We start from the raw sequence: 14019 nt of genomic DNA on the forward strand, positions 1-14019 counted from the left end.
AGCAGAATTGAACTTGATCAATCCTTTATTCCCTAATCTTTTCTCCATCTCTAACTGTGAGTCTACAATCCCATCAGTAGAATACTGTGATGTTGACTCTCCCTAGTGTTTGCATAAGGTGGGGTGGGGGTAGGGAGAAGCCAAATGTACATTTCCTGGTGGAACCTGTTCCACCTATGACACCCATGAGAGGCTTCACAGTTGAGCGGTGCTTTGATCTCACGCTTGTGCTCAGTTCTATCTCCAGCTCTGCCTCTTAGTAACAATGGGACTTTGAGCAAGATGCTCAACATCTCTAAGTTTCCCTTTCTCATCTGTACGATGGGATTAGATGAAATAATATACATAAAATGCTTAGCACAGTGACTGACACAGAGTAAGTGCTCATTAAATTGTTACTGGGGCGCGTTATTAAAGTGTGTATAGTAACACAACCCTTGACAAAACCCATAAGGCCAAATGATAATGAGTTTCCCATTAGCTGGTATTGTGGCCATGTTTTCCATCGAGCATTCATTGAAAACCTACTCTGTGTTAGAACTTGAACCAGGTATAGGGTAGAAAAAAGCGGGAACCATGAGCTCTGGCTCCAAGTTCAAAAGATTATATGCACTTTTTCAGGTCCTAATATATTCCTGGTACTTTGCTATATTATCCCCTTTAATCTTCCTAACAACCCTGCAGGGAGGTTTTGTTGGGCTACAGGAATGAGTTAAATGGAAGCTGCAGGGGTGGAGACTGGAGGGAGTGGGGAGTGATGAGAAGTTCACAGGACTCAGTCTGGACCACACCAGTTTTATTCCCCCCTTTAAACCACAATCAGCCAATATTCATGGAGTTTCCAATGTGGGAGCAGTATTGAGTGTCTCATCAGCCGTCCAGGGTGGGAAAAAATATGCTTGCCTCCCAGGGCTTTCTGTCAGCCCTCGCTCCTGGCTTCCTAACCCTTCTTTTACTTCTTTCAGGAAGGGCTGCACCTGAGCATGAATGAATATCATTGCCCTCTTCCCTCTCCCAGGGGAAGTTTTGCTTTTGCAGCTTGATCTCTCATATCTTTTGCATCCAAACACAAAGGCTTCACATTTCTATGCATTAAAATCCAGAGGTCTTAACCCAGCACTTGTGTGCCTCCATGGCCTGCCTGCCTCTCTCATTCCCACTCCAGACAGCTTAACTACCATCGTTCTTGTCCAGTTCCAGCTGAAAGGTCCTGGAGTACTTGTACTTGTCCTTATACTTCCCAACTGCGTGAGTCTCCTGATGCTGCTCTCTCTGTTGGAATATACTTCCTTACACCCAAACACTGCCTCTACTCTAGGGTCTCGTTCAGAAATCATCTCCTCCCGGAAGGCCTCCTGATCTCACAGCTGGAAATAATTTTTCTCTCAGGGAAACTACTAGAGCAGCACTTCACAGACTTTATGTTGAATGTGATATTTTTCATGTGAATCAGCCCAGGGGTCTTGTGAAAATGGGGATTCAGATACAGTGGGTCTGAGGGGAGGGCTGAGATCCTGCATTTCGAACACACTCACCCACGACGCTGATGATTCTGGTCTGTGAATCGCACATTGAGTAGCAAGTGATCCCCAACCCTCCTGGTGTATCGGAATCACATGACCAGCTTATTGAAACTCCAGATCTTGGGGCCAGAGGTTGGTCAATGTTTTGTGGGGCCTGAGCTCATTCCATATGGAGGACACTTTTGTAAAAATATAAAATTAAGAATAAGAAATTGCTGGAGCTCCCAGGACCCTGGAAGGGGCTGTGAAGGTAAAGGATCCTGAAGGTTAAGTTTCATTAGCTTCAAGGTGAATCCATCTTTTCCTGGGCCCCTCGCCTCCCAAGGACAGAATCTCAGAAGGGTGGAAACGTGTGTGGGTTTTCTTCTGCTTTGTCTGCAGAATTTCTCCAGGTGAGTCTTAACAGCCAATCCGTAGACCCAACCCCACCTTTGGGAACTGCTGTCCCGAATCTCTTGTTCTCTTCTTGCCTGTCTGCTTGTCCCCCTCCATCCCATTCATCACCAAAGGCCCCCGAGTCAGGCACTGGTCTAGACCCCACAGACACAAGAATCAGTGAAGGGTAGGATCTTACCTTGCGGAGCTCACGGTCTACTGGAAAGCTGGCCACAAAATGAACACTGCATCAACTGTCTGTCCAAGTTCTGTAGGAGTAAGGGGAGGGAACAAACTTCAGCCAGGACAAGAGGACAAGGTCTCCCAGAGGGGCTGACATTAGGCAGGTCTTGCTGAATTACTGGGGCTTTTCCAAGTAGCAGGGAGGCCTGAAAGAACACGGCCTCTTCAAAAACTAACCAGTCAAACCCATGTGTGGCAGAAGAGGAGGGCACAGGGGACAGGGGGCAGGGCTGTGAGAGGTGGGTCTGGAGAGCGACGGGGGCCTCAGGAGACTGGGCTCAATGGCAGTGGAAGGGTAGGCAGGGGAAGGTTTTCTCTCTGCATGGGCATGCACTGCCTTCAACTTCCAACTATAATTAGTTCTCCCTATGACTTATCCGACTATTAGATCCAGAGATCTTTCTTTTTTATCTTTAATTCTTTAACTACTATTTCTTTTAAAGTAGTCACTATATGTCAGGTAGTGTGCTAAGCATTTTAATCTCATTCGATCCTCCTACCAACTCTGGAAGGCATGAAAAATTGATGTCAATTTTACAGATAAAAAAATTGAGGATCAGAAAGTTTAAGGGACTTGCACAAGGTAACAGAGACAGAAAATAAGAAAAGTCTGGAGACCCAGGGACTAGCACAGTGCCAGACACTCAGCAGGGACTAAAAATATTCGCTGAATTAATACATGAATGCTGGGATAAAAGACCCCCGTTTGTTAAGCCAGTTTTGGAATGCATGTTTCAAGTAATTTGAGGGATATGGGACCTTCCTATTTCCCTGGAAGTCCCAGGTCCCTTCCTCCTGGGTGTTCAAGCACCTTTCCAGAATCTAGGCTCCTTCCTTTTCTGCTTCAGTTAGAGAAAAGGTACAGTGGTGGGACAGACCATGAAACTTGTGAAGATAGCTGATTCGGTGATTTTATTTGATTTGTGTTGGGGGCAGGTGAGTTTTAGTTAGGTTTTGAACCCATTCCATTCCATTCAATCCAATTCATTTATTTCAATTAAGACAAATGAACTAAATTTTAAAAATATTTAGTGAGTGCCTAATATTGCCACTGGGTGGCAAATGATAGAGTGAGTGAGAACCCCAGGATGCTACAGGCTTCTGGAAACAGGATCTGAACCTGATACAGACCCTTGATTTCAGTTCTCTTCCTGGAATCCATTCTAATTTACAGCAAAATGTGAGCCCTCCTTCATGGTTTTAACTTCTAGCTGTTTCCTCCTGTGGGTTCAGCCTCATTTCCCCATTCTCGTTGTCAAAAATGATGATGGTTTCATACAGTGTGTGACAGTGCTTTCTGTATTTGAGGGGATCCTTACAACGGTACAAGGAGAAAAGCAGAGTTAGATCGTGAGGATTCCTCTCTGACAACAGAAGCTCAGAGCGGGTCAAAACCTTGCCTGCGCCACACAGCTAGGAAATTGGGGCTCTGGGTCCAGACCCCGATGTCTAATGCTTGGCGAGGTACAATTCCAATATGACACTACTGATGAGTCCCTGACACGTCATCCACATTCCCTTAATGATATGTTCGCTGACATTTTGTTCTCTCCTTTGCTCACACTGGTTAGTTTTTCTTCCCTTATAGACTGCAGACAACATATAGGAAGGACACACCTCCTATTCTTTCACTTCCCACACTTTAGTGAACATTATGTGCCAAACACTGGGAGAGTTACTATTATGGGAGATACAAGGGATACAATTATGAATAAAATAGATACATGTCTGCCCTCTGAGGGTGTACAGTCTAATGGAATAATAGTATTTTATGACTTTTTGAATCTTTACTATGCCCTAAGTTTTGTGTTCTCTATTCTGCAGATGAGTATATTGAGATGTTGAGAGCAATGAGGAGCTTGTCTGAGTTGTGAGAGCTGGGATTCCCATGGATTCCCCAGAGAGGCTGGCCCAGGGCTGAACAGACATGGTATGATACAGCAGATAAAGAATAGACAGATTCCAGGACTTCCCTGGCGGTCCAGTGGTTAAGACTCCGAGCTTCCAATGCAAGGGGTTGGATCCCCTGGTCAGGGAACTAAGATCCCACACGCTGCACAGTGCAGCCAAAAAAACAAAAAACAAACAAAAACAGACAGATTTCATAGCAGCTCAGCCAGATACTAGTGTGACCTTAGGAAGATGCTTTACCTTTGGTCCTCAGTGTCTACATCTACAACCAGCTCCCAGTTTTGTCCCATGGGTCAGTAGATAAAATGAATGTCAGGCCCTTGAATAAACACCTGACCCAGAGCAAGAGCTTAGTACATGGTAGCTGTCATCACCGTTAATGTTAATAAGCGGCAGATGCAGCCTGAGTGTGCATGCATTCATGTGCATGGTATTTTGGTAGCGTCGCCTGTCCCCTAAGTTTCTAAGAGGAGATCCCTTAAGTTCCCACACCCCAGCTCTGCGCACAGAGACCACTCACAACAGGCTCCATCTCTGTGACCAGTGGGTGCCAACAGCCCCTCACTGGAAACAATGAGAAGCCCAGCTCAGCACGCAGACGCCTCCAACAGGCTTCTGAACCCTGCCAAGCCCTCGTGCCCACTTGAGCACCAGGGGGAGGGGCGACTGCGGCATAAACACACGTTTGCTTTCATTTGGCTTAGCTGACTGTGTGTTTTGTTAAACACATTTAGGTTTGGGAAAGATTATTTTTGGTACACTGCTGCATAATTAGATGAATTTTCATGAGTTTATTCTTGAAATAAACTTTGAAATGGTCCATGTTTGACTGTTTTTTTAATCATCTGCAGATACTGTTTTTTGAGACTTAGCATGAAAAAAAAACCCTTGTTACATATCAGTTTAATTTAGATTCAAATAAAATAATTTTTTGAATTTGCAGCAACAACAAGTCTGCGAAAGTGGTTGTAACTGGTGCTGAGTTGTTTGAGGATCAAGATAATTACAGTATAAAGGATAAGAGAGAATATAATATCCTGGCATCCAGTGCCTATTCAGCTAATCCCCAGCCCTTGACAGATGTTCAAACACAGTATTTTTAAAAGCTGACTTTTAAAAAAACAGGGCGAGTCACTTATTAGATATAAACAACATGATAAGAAATTCAAAGTCTGACATCCCTTAGGAAGCGTCCATGCTGAGAAGCAGGAGAGACAAGGTAAAAAGTCAAATATGCCGTGCTCATTGCTATAATGGGGGCCCCAGGCAGGGCTGGGATTGCAGAAACGCCGAGCGCCCTGCCTTTGCCAGGAGCACAGGTTCCATCTTTACCAGCCCCGGAGGTGCAGAGCCCCCAGAGCGGCTTCCATGATGTTGTCAGCTTGTGCAGCAGCGGCCGTACCACTCTGGTGGCCGTTTGAAGGCTAGGATGAACAATAGTTTTTGAACAATAGTGGCATAGTACTAGGTGGCCCAAAAAGATGCCTAGGCAGATGGAGGGGTAAGGAGCAGTGTGTCTGTTGGCTTAAGGATCAGTCTTACCGTTGGCCCCTGCCACTCGTGCACTCACTCATCCCACAAATATTCTTCTGAGCCTGAGTATCTGTTGGGTATCAAGGCTGTCTACTAACCTCTAGGGTTCAGAGATAAATAAGACCTTATCCCTGCCCTGCCTCCAAAATCTCATAGTATAGCAAAGGACAGTGGTCAAATCCATTGATAACAACAGCAAGTATGATGATGATTGAACTTTTGCCTATATGCTAAGCTTCATTCTGAACGTTCTTAACTAATTCCCACAATAACCTTATAGAGTGGGTACTATTATTATGACCATCTTACAGTTGAGGAAGCTATGGCACAGCATGAATAAGTATGGGATGAAATGATTTCTGACTGGGTGGTGGTGGTGGCAGAGGAGGGATCAGGGAGGCTTCATGGAGATGGTGGTATTTAAGTGGGGCCTGGAAGGACGGATGGGGTTAGCAAATGTGAAGATGCTGGAGAAGGGCATTCAGGGCAGAAAGAACCATGCAGAGAGAACAGAAAAATATTATTTGGTAAACTAAGACACCAAGCTGCCCCAAGGATGGCATGGAATTATCTTTTTTCTACCTCTCTATTTAGATGGAATTCTGTACAAAAAGCTCTCAGCACACTGGGAAGCACAAGCCAGACCCTGAGTACTGGTGCTTTCCTTTGTGCCAAATCTTTTATCTGGGGTCCTTGAAACTGCTTCTGCATAGCCATGGCTCCAAGGTGGCAGAGAGATTTGGAGAGAAGGCAGCCTCTGTGGGATACTCCTCTCTAGACCTGGGCCTGGAGCTGTGGGTCTGGGCCAAGAGGAGCCAGGCTTCAACAGCAGGAGATACATAATGGAAAAGAACATGAAAAAGAATGTATATATATGTATAACTGAGTCACTTCGTTGTACAGCAGAAATTAACGTAATATTGTATATATCAACTATACTTCAATAAAATAAAATTTAAAAAAGAAACAGCAGGAGGTGCTAGTGAGCTGAAGGCAGGGTAGGCCAGGACTGGGCCAGGGCTGTGGATTTTTCAGAGGGCAAGTGCATGAAAAGGTAGACCCCCTGCTCTACCTGCCTCTTTGTTTTCATCTGATGTTTCCATTGTGCACTGCACTCTGCTCCCTCTAATCTTTCTCTAGCATTGTTAAGAACTGCCTTATCAGTATTTTACTTTCAAACAACTGCAGAAAAGGATCTTCTTTTAAAAGAAATTCTGTCCTCCCCTCAACCCCTCACCCCTGCTCAGAGAGCACATCTTTCCATGAGGATCTGCATCCAGGACAAGGGAGAGGGGCTTCCAGGAGACCATGCAAAGAGCCTGATGTGGGGTGGCTGGAGTCTGATATGCTTTATAACTAGACCTGATTAGCTGGTTTGTCCTCAGAGTGAAGGAGAAGGTGGCAAGCTTCTGGGTATGACCTGCACTCCCAGAGTTTGCCAGGGCAAGAGTTACTTGAGTGTCTTCTGGGGACCAGTTGTTGTCCACTGTGAGTGACAGCCTGTGTGGGGTTGTCTTAGGTCTTGCCCAAGAGAGCCATCTGGAGGGGCTGTGAGACCACAGGGCTGAGGGAGAGGGTTAACTCCTCCATCGCAAGCTTTCCCTGGGCACCATCTCAAGGGAGCAGAGGTCCCCACTGTAGTCTTGGTGGTGCACTCTCTTGGCAAGCTCCAGAAATGTTCGATGCCTCCAAAGAAGTTCAAGGAACTTCTCAGTCACGGCTTGAGTGGTGGGAGGATGTGAGCCTGGGGGGGGGATGGGGGGATGAGGGGGGCAACACCAGGCTGCACTCCTGTTCCATCACCTCCCCCTGAGGTGTCCTCTGCTCGCATGCCCTTCGCTCTCCTCAGGGTTCCTGAAACAATCACAGGATTCAAGGATCCGGGGCTCTGGTCACTGTCTCTAACCTTTTGTACATGTTTCTTTCTGACCAGGGATCTCAGATTCTCTGAGCTCATCCTCAGTTTCAAAAGCTCCCTGTCTTTTTTCCCAAAATAGTATTAGTCAGCCTTCATGGAATGATTTCTAGGTACCGGGTACCACTCAAGGGTTACATGTATTATCTAATTTCATTCTCACTAAAACCTTAAGGTGTGGAACTTTAGGTGCATATGTGTTGTGAGAATAATGGATGCCTAGTCTTCTCAACACTCAACAGAAATTTCACCTAGGATGAACATCAAACAAGTGACAGCCTGAACAAATGAATCAATGCTGGAAGGAAAGAAGGAAAGAAAGCAGGTCACCAAGAACAGACTGAAAGAACTCCTCAGACACTCGAGGATGACTTCGAGCAAATATTTTTACCTCTCCGAGTTTTTTGTTCTTTCCTTTGTAAAAAGGAGTTACTGACAATAAAAAAGTAAAGTATAGGATGTGAAAGTACTTTAATCTGCTTATAGTGTATGCTCATTTGTTGTCATTTTTGTTGAATAATTTTTTTTTTTTTTTTTTTTTTTTTTTACCTAATACGAGGACTAATTCCACTTTTCTGTGTGTCCTGCCTCTGGGGCAGGCATCAGAATCCCTAGGAGCAATAAGACATTTCTGATGTTCTCTCATACACACACAATTAGAACCACAGCTTCATGTCATTTCTGAATAAATGGCTGTCTGGTATGTGTTTGATCACCTCCAATAACAGAGCTCACTACTTCTTGAGGCAGTTTAATTGATGATCACAAAATCATGGTTGACCAGTTGCTTCTTGCATTGGGCTGAAATTTCCTGTCTACCTTGTTGGAAGAGAAAACTGAGCTTTCTTGGGCTGGGCTCCAACTATTCCCTAAGTGGAATGGCAAAGCATAGACTCACAGAATGCCAGAGCTTAAAGAGACTTAGAAACCTCCTATTCTGGGGTTCTAATTCACAGATTAAGAAAATCTATATGCAAGATCCAACCTTCCAATTGGTTGGGAAGAGAAGAACTTCATCATTCAAACGATTTCTCCAGACTTATGGACTGAATGATTTCTCCCTGGAGTTCATTAAGAGGGAAGTCACTTGGGCCTCATCTGTTCAAGATGCCTATTTCAGAACTTCTTCTCCCGGAACAAGTTCTACTATGCTTGTGGTAGATTGTTTAGTAATGTCTCCTGATGGGTTCACACCACCCTGCATCCATGCCCTTGGGAAGTTTCCTATATACTTACTCTGGGTTTGGCCATGTGATTTGCTTTGGCCATTGTGACACAAGGTAGAAACCTGAAAGGTGCTTATATATTGGGACTTATCCTCTCTTGCAACCCCGTGACTGCCGCCATGTCATTAAACCTGGGCTAGCCTGCTGGATAATGAGAGCCATGTAGCTCATTGCCTTCATCACCCCAACCAAGAGCCAGCTAACTCCCAGAAGCAAAACCACCAGCTGATTGCAGTTTACTGCAGGTGTGGGAATGAACCATTTGCAACCGGCAGAAGAACTGCCCAGCTGAGCCCAGACCAAACTGGCAACCCTCGGAGTCATTAGCTAAGCAAATGGTTGTTGTTCTAAGCCAGTAGGTTTGGCATGGTTTATTATACTGGGTCCCCCAAATAAAATTTCATGGACCTAAACTGTCCATCAGTTCAGAGCAGCCTTGGAACTGTGCAAACCACCAGTTACAAAGTTTAAAGATCACAAGAGGTAGAGTTCTTTTACTTGCACTTTTACTCTTTAATTAGCAAACTTTCACAGGCACACATAAACATATATGTACATTCCGAGGCCCTGAGATCTTGCTTAAGGTCACAGAGCCAGCCAGTCAACAAAAAACCCAGGTTTTAAACCCAGGTTGACCTGCCTCCAAATTTTAAGCTCAGATCTTTTAACAGAAGCCTGCCAGACCTTTTGTTATAGGCTTCCTTTGGGTCTATTTCTACGCAAGTCTCCTGACTTTCTTATGAAGTCTGCTTTGCTACCACCACACATGAGTGGAAGCCACCATGATGGGGCAGTATGAAAGGAAGGGGAGGAAGGAAACCATGCCAGACCACACACTAATAATTCTAGTCCCTAACACGGACCAAGAATTATTGACCCCTAATTATGTACTAGATCTTCTTCTAATCCCTTACATGTGTTATTTGCTTGAACCCTTACTGCAACCAACTATGGGTATAGCTCCATTTCACAGACATTTAACTAACTTGGCCAAGCAGGTGAAAAGCAAGGATTCAAACCCAAACCAACTGGTATTGGAGCCAGTGATGTTCACCACATGCTGTGCTGTCTCTTGATATGGTTCAGGGACTAGGGGATTTGCTCAGATGGGCTTCCAAAAATCAGGTAGCCAGAGACCCTGCAGAATTATTTTGCAGCTACTAGGACCAATGCTCTCTGCTCTATGCCTGGATTGTTAAGTAAAAACAACTGAGGATTTGTCGCTTTTCTCTTCTCATTATTTTTAAAATCATCTCTGTATCTTCCCAGAGGCTGGAAGAGCGAACATGATCCCCAGCTCCAGGTCCTAGAGCCCCATAAAAGAATAAAAGCATACTCAGTGGTAGTTACCATGCTAGGTCATCTCTGCATGGTGTATCTCACATATTCCTTACCACCACCCTGAAACTTCAGTGTAATTATCCCCATTTTACAGATGCTAATTAATATCAAGTCCCAATCAATAGACTTCTGAAGAAACCATGTTTTACTGTAATTGGGTACTTTCCCGGTGCCGCAAAATAATTTGTTCTCTTTAGCTCAGTAAACATGTCTCCTCCAATTTTATTTGCTTCATTCATTTGCTTAGCAAACTCTCTTTCCACATAGGTAAAATCCCGTTAAGAGAAAACTCCAGGGATATCCAAATTGTTTTATTGGAATAAATTCTGGTAATGAATATGTGATTTCGATTCTCATTCCCAAGCCATGAGATCTGGGAATGCAAACAGGTTAAGTGTTCTGGACACAGAGTCCCAACTCCAGTTGGGTGACTGGCTCTTTTGACATTTGTGATTTACGGTATAGATGCTCTAATCCCTCACACAGAGAGTCTTCCTCATTTTCTTGTTGCCCTTCAAGTTCTGTTGGTTTTGTTCAGATGTTTTTAATGAGTTTGTCCTGCAGCAGCCAGGGAATGGCTAACAAGTCTTCTGGGCCCTTAAAAACCCATTAGAATGTTATTTCTTACAAAGTGAAAAACTAACCTCATGCCAGATGCAAATAGGGCTCAAACCACCAGAAATAAAGTTTGATTCTGAAGAAAAATTCCACTGAGACATGAAAGTTCTTCAGCTTGGAAAAATAGTCTTTGATGTTCAGTCCAACTCGGCAGTCTAATATGATTATTAAGAGTATGAGTGTTGGAGAAGTTGGCTTGGGTTCACATCCACTCTGTTACTTACTAGCTTAGTGATCTAGGGCTTAACTTCTCTTTCAGTTATCTCACCCAAAAAACCTGGGAATAAAAATACCTACCTGGTAGAACTGTTGGAGGAGTAAATAAAATATGATAGGTGTATCGGGATTATGTTCAGCGGCAATAACAAAATAAAAATGACTTAACTTAGTAGAGGCTTATTTCTCTCTCCTTTGAAAGAAATTCAAAAATTGGCAAGCCAGTATTGGCACGGCAGTTCCATTGTCACTGGGGACTGGCTTCTTCGAACTTTTTCTGCTCTGCTGAATTTAGCACTGTCTTCCATTCTCAAAGTCACTTCATGAACCTTATGGTTCAAAAGGGCTGCCAAGCACCGACTCTTAGTTCACATTCTAGACAGGATGCAGAAGGAAAGAGGAGGCGATGGAAAACACGAAGTCATGTTTCTCATATAGGTCAGGATTTGATTATGAAATTTTCTGGTAGTTCCAATTTCTTAGATCTTTTGGGCCTCCTTAGCTTCAAAGGAAACTGAAAAATGATCTATAGTTGGGCATATTGCTACTCAAAGACAGGATTTGTTAGTGAAGAAGGGGAGCAGGGAATTAGATGTTAACTAGCAGTCTTGCCTGTAATACTTAAAATATTTTAAAAAGTGCCTGTTACATACTTGGCTGTAAATTTGGTGCCTAAACTAGGAGGCAGGCTGTGTGGTGAATTGAATGCGGGGTCTTTGGAGTCCATGGACTTGAACTAAACCCTAGCTCCATCTCCTACTGGGAATGACATTTTGAGCAACTTATTGAATTTACCTATGAGCTTCAGCATTCTTGGTTGTCAAATGCAGTTATGAATATGGACCTTTTGAGATTTGGGGGCAAATAAAACGAGAACGAGTATTTAAAGGGCCTGGCACATAGTAGATGTTCAGTAAGCATGATGTTCATTAAGATGCGGTGCAAAACAGAATTCAGGGAGTCGTCACTACCCAGCAGGGCCCTGGGAAGTGGTCAGAAACCTCCCCCAGACCAAGCCGCTTCTCTCCCAGGCTGCCTGCTCTCTGCCCACAAAGTGCTAAAGTGAGTGAAGCCAATCCTGTAATCAAACAATACTGGATACTTTAATTATAGTTTTTTTCCATGATCTGAATCACTGTTTTCATGTGCATTGCTGTGAATTAATCTCGTAACAGTGGTGTTAATTCCTTGATGCATAAAGGAATATTGCAGCTACTGAGGTATTCCACAGGGAAGAGATGGAGTTCACATTTAATTAGCTCCTACTCTCTGCCAGGCACTGCGCTGAGTGCCTTATAAACCTTATCTCATTTTTCTCTCACAATAACTCTGTTTGGTAGCTATTACCAACTCTTTTATAAATGAGGGCACGGAGGCTCAGAGATGTTAAGTAATGTGCCCAATGGTGCAGTTTGTACAAATCCCAGAACTGGATTTTGAACCCACATTTATCTGATTCCAAAGCTCGTGCTCTTGCCAACATATCCTGCTGCCTTGTTGCTTTCCCAGCCCCAAGAACCAACCATCTTTAGAACTGGACTGTGGACTGAGCTGGTAGAAGAAAGAAAAGAAGACTAAGCCAGCTCACTACTTCGGAGTCGTGGTTCTGACCTCCCAGGTCTGGGATCTCTGGAAGACGTTGTCCCTAAAGGGGACAGCCCCATTTTCCTTTCTGTAAAGACTGTGGTGGTGGTGGGGGGTGGTTAACAGGATGATCTGGGATCTCCCTTGCAGCTCTGAGAGTGTACCATTGGAGAGTGAAATTACGCACCTTCATTTCTGTCTACTCCAATATTAAAGGCACCTATTATGAACTAACTTCACTGTGAGGAAAATAAAGAACAAATAAGATGTAGTGACTAGGAGGAAAGTTAAACTGAACTTGGGAGAAAGGGCAACAGACTTTAAATATACGGAGATACTTGGTGGAACATTCTAAAAATTGCATTTATCCAAAAGGACAATGTCAAAGGGTCGTAGGCCATTGTGTAGGCTTCCTGTCACTGGTGGAGGTCTCACACATCTGGCTGGACCACCATATGATAATAGTATGATAATGGTGCTATTACAATATTGAACAATTGGGCAAAAGAGTATCTAAGACCAAATGCACACCTAATACATGGTCATAGAAAAGGATCAAAGATACAGGCAGCCAAATTGGAAGTCCCCATCTTCACTTCCCCTCTCCCAATTCCAATCCCTAAAAACAAGTGTAGTGGGTTTCCTTCCAAATTCCTTTCCAATATATTATCTTACCTATCATGTGTTCTGAAACTTCCATTACTCATGAACATACTTACATGGTAGTTTGCAACTTATTGCTTTTATTCTTTTTATCAGCTGTATAATGTTCCATAAACGACAAGGATGAGGATTATCACCACACATGTATTTTACACATACTGTCCTTTGCACATTCTTCCACCTAGTCTCTACTTTGCAAAATTTTCTCATTATTGGTTCAGATTAATTTTGTAAGCTTATTTATGGTATTGTTTTCTTAAAAATCCCTACCCAGCTTTAAGAATACACATGATCAAATCTGTCAGTGTTCTTCTACCTTTTGACTTCTGAGTTTCATATGTTGCTTTAGAAAATCTTTATCATCTTGTCTTATTTAGCTATAGTCACAATAAAGTTGTATAACAAACCACCCCAAGATGTGGTGGCTTAAAATGTAATCATTTAGATATCTGTGGATTGATTATTAGCTGACCTACACTGAGTCTGGCTTTAAAGTGTAGTTTGGGTTCAGTTCTGCTCCATAGGACTGTCATTCTCCTTGGATCAGTGGGCTAGCTGGGGCAAGTTTTTTTCATGGCAACGGCAGACATACAAAATATTTCACGCCTTTGCTCATGTCACATCCACTAATATCCTATTGGAAAGCAAGTGTCATAGCCAAGCACAATGTTGATGAGGGTGGAGAAGTATATTTAGATCACACAAGGGAAGGGAAGGGAATGAATATCACACCCCTAAATTTGTTTTTAAAAATCTCATTTTTTAGTTGTTTTACAGTTTTTTTAACTGTTCAAATCTTTATTTGTATTTAATTGCGTGTATGTGGGTATGCATGTGGACATTAGAGATCTAACATTAAACAAGAGAGTGA

General features: G+C 43.4%; 1 long non-coding RNA gene across 1 annotated transcript in view; it reads right to left on the minus strand.

Moving 5' to 3' along the window:
• LOC132597754 (uncharacterized) overlaps positions 1 to 14019 on the minus strand; it is a 145027-nt gene that overhangs the window by 99871 nt on the left and 31137 nt on the right. The window contains exon 2 of the long non-coding RNA XR_009565042.1: positions 2098 to 2167. This is a non-coding gene — a long non-coding RNA (uncharacterized lncRNA). The remainder of the gene's footprint in view (positions 1 to 2097; positions 2168 to 14019) is intronic.

This window comes from Globicephala melas, chromosome 8 (assembly GCF_963455315.2).
Source record: "Globicephala melas chromosome 8, mGloMel1.2, whole genome shotgun sequence".
Classification (NCBI taxonomy): Eukaryota; Metazoa; Chordata; class Mammalia; order Artiodactyla; family Delphinidae; genus Globicephala; species Globicephala melas.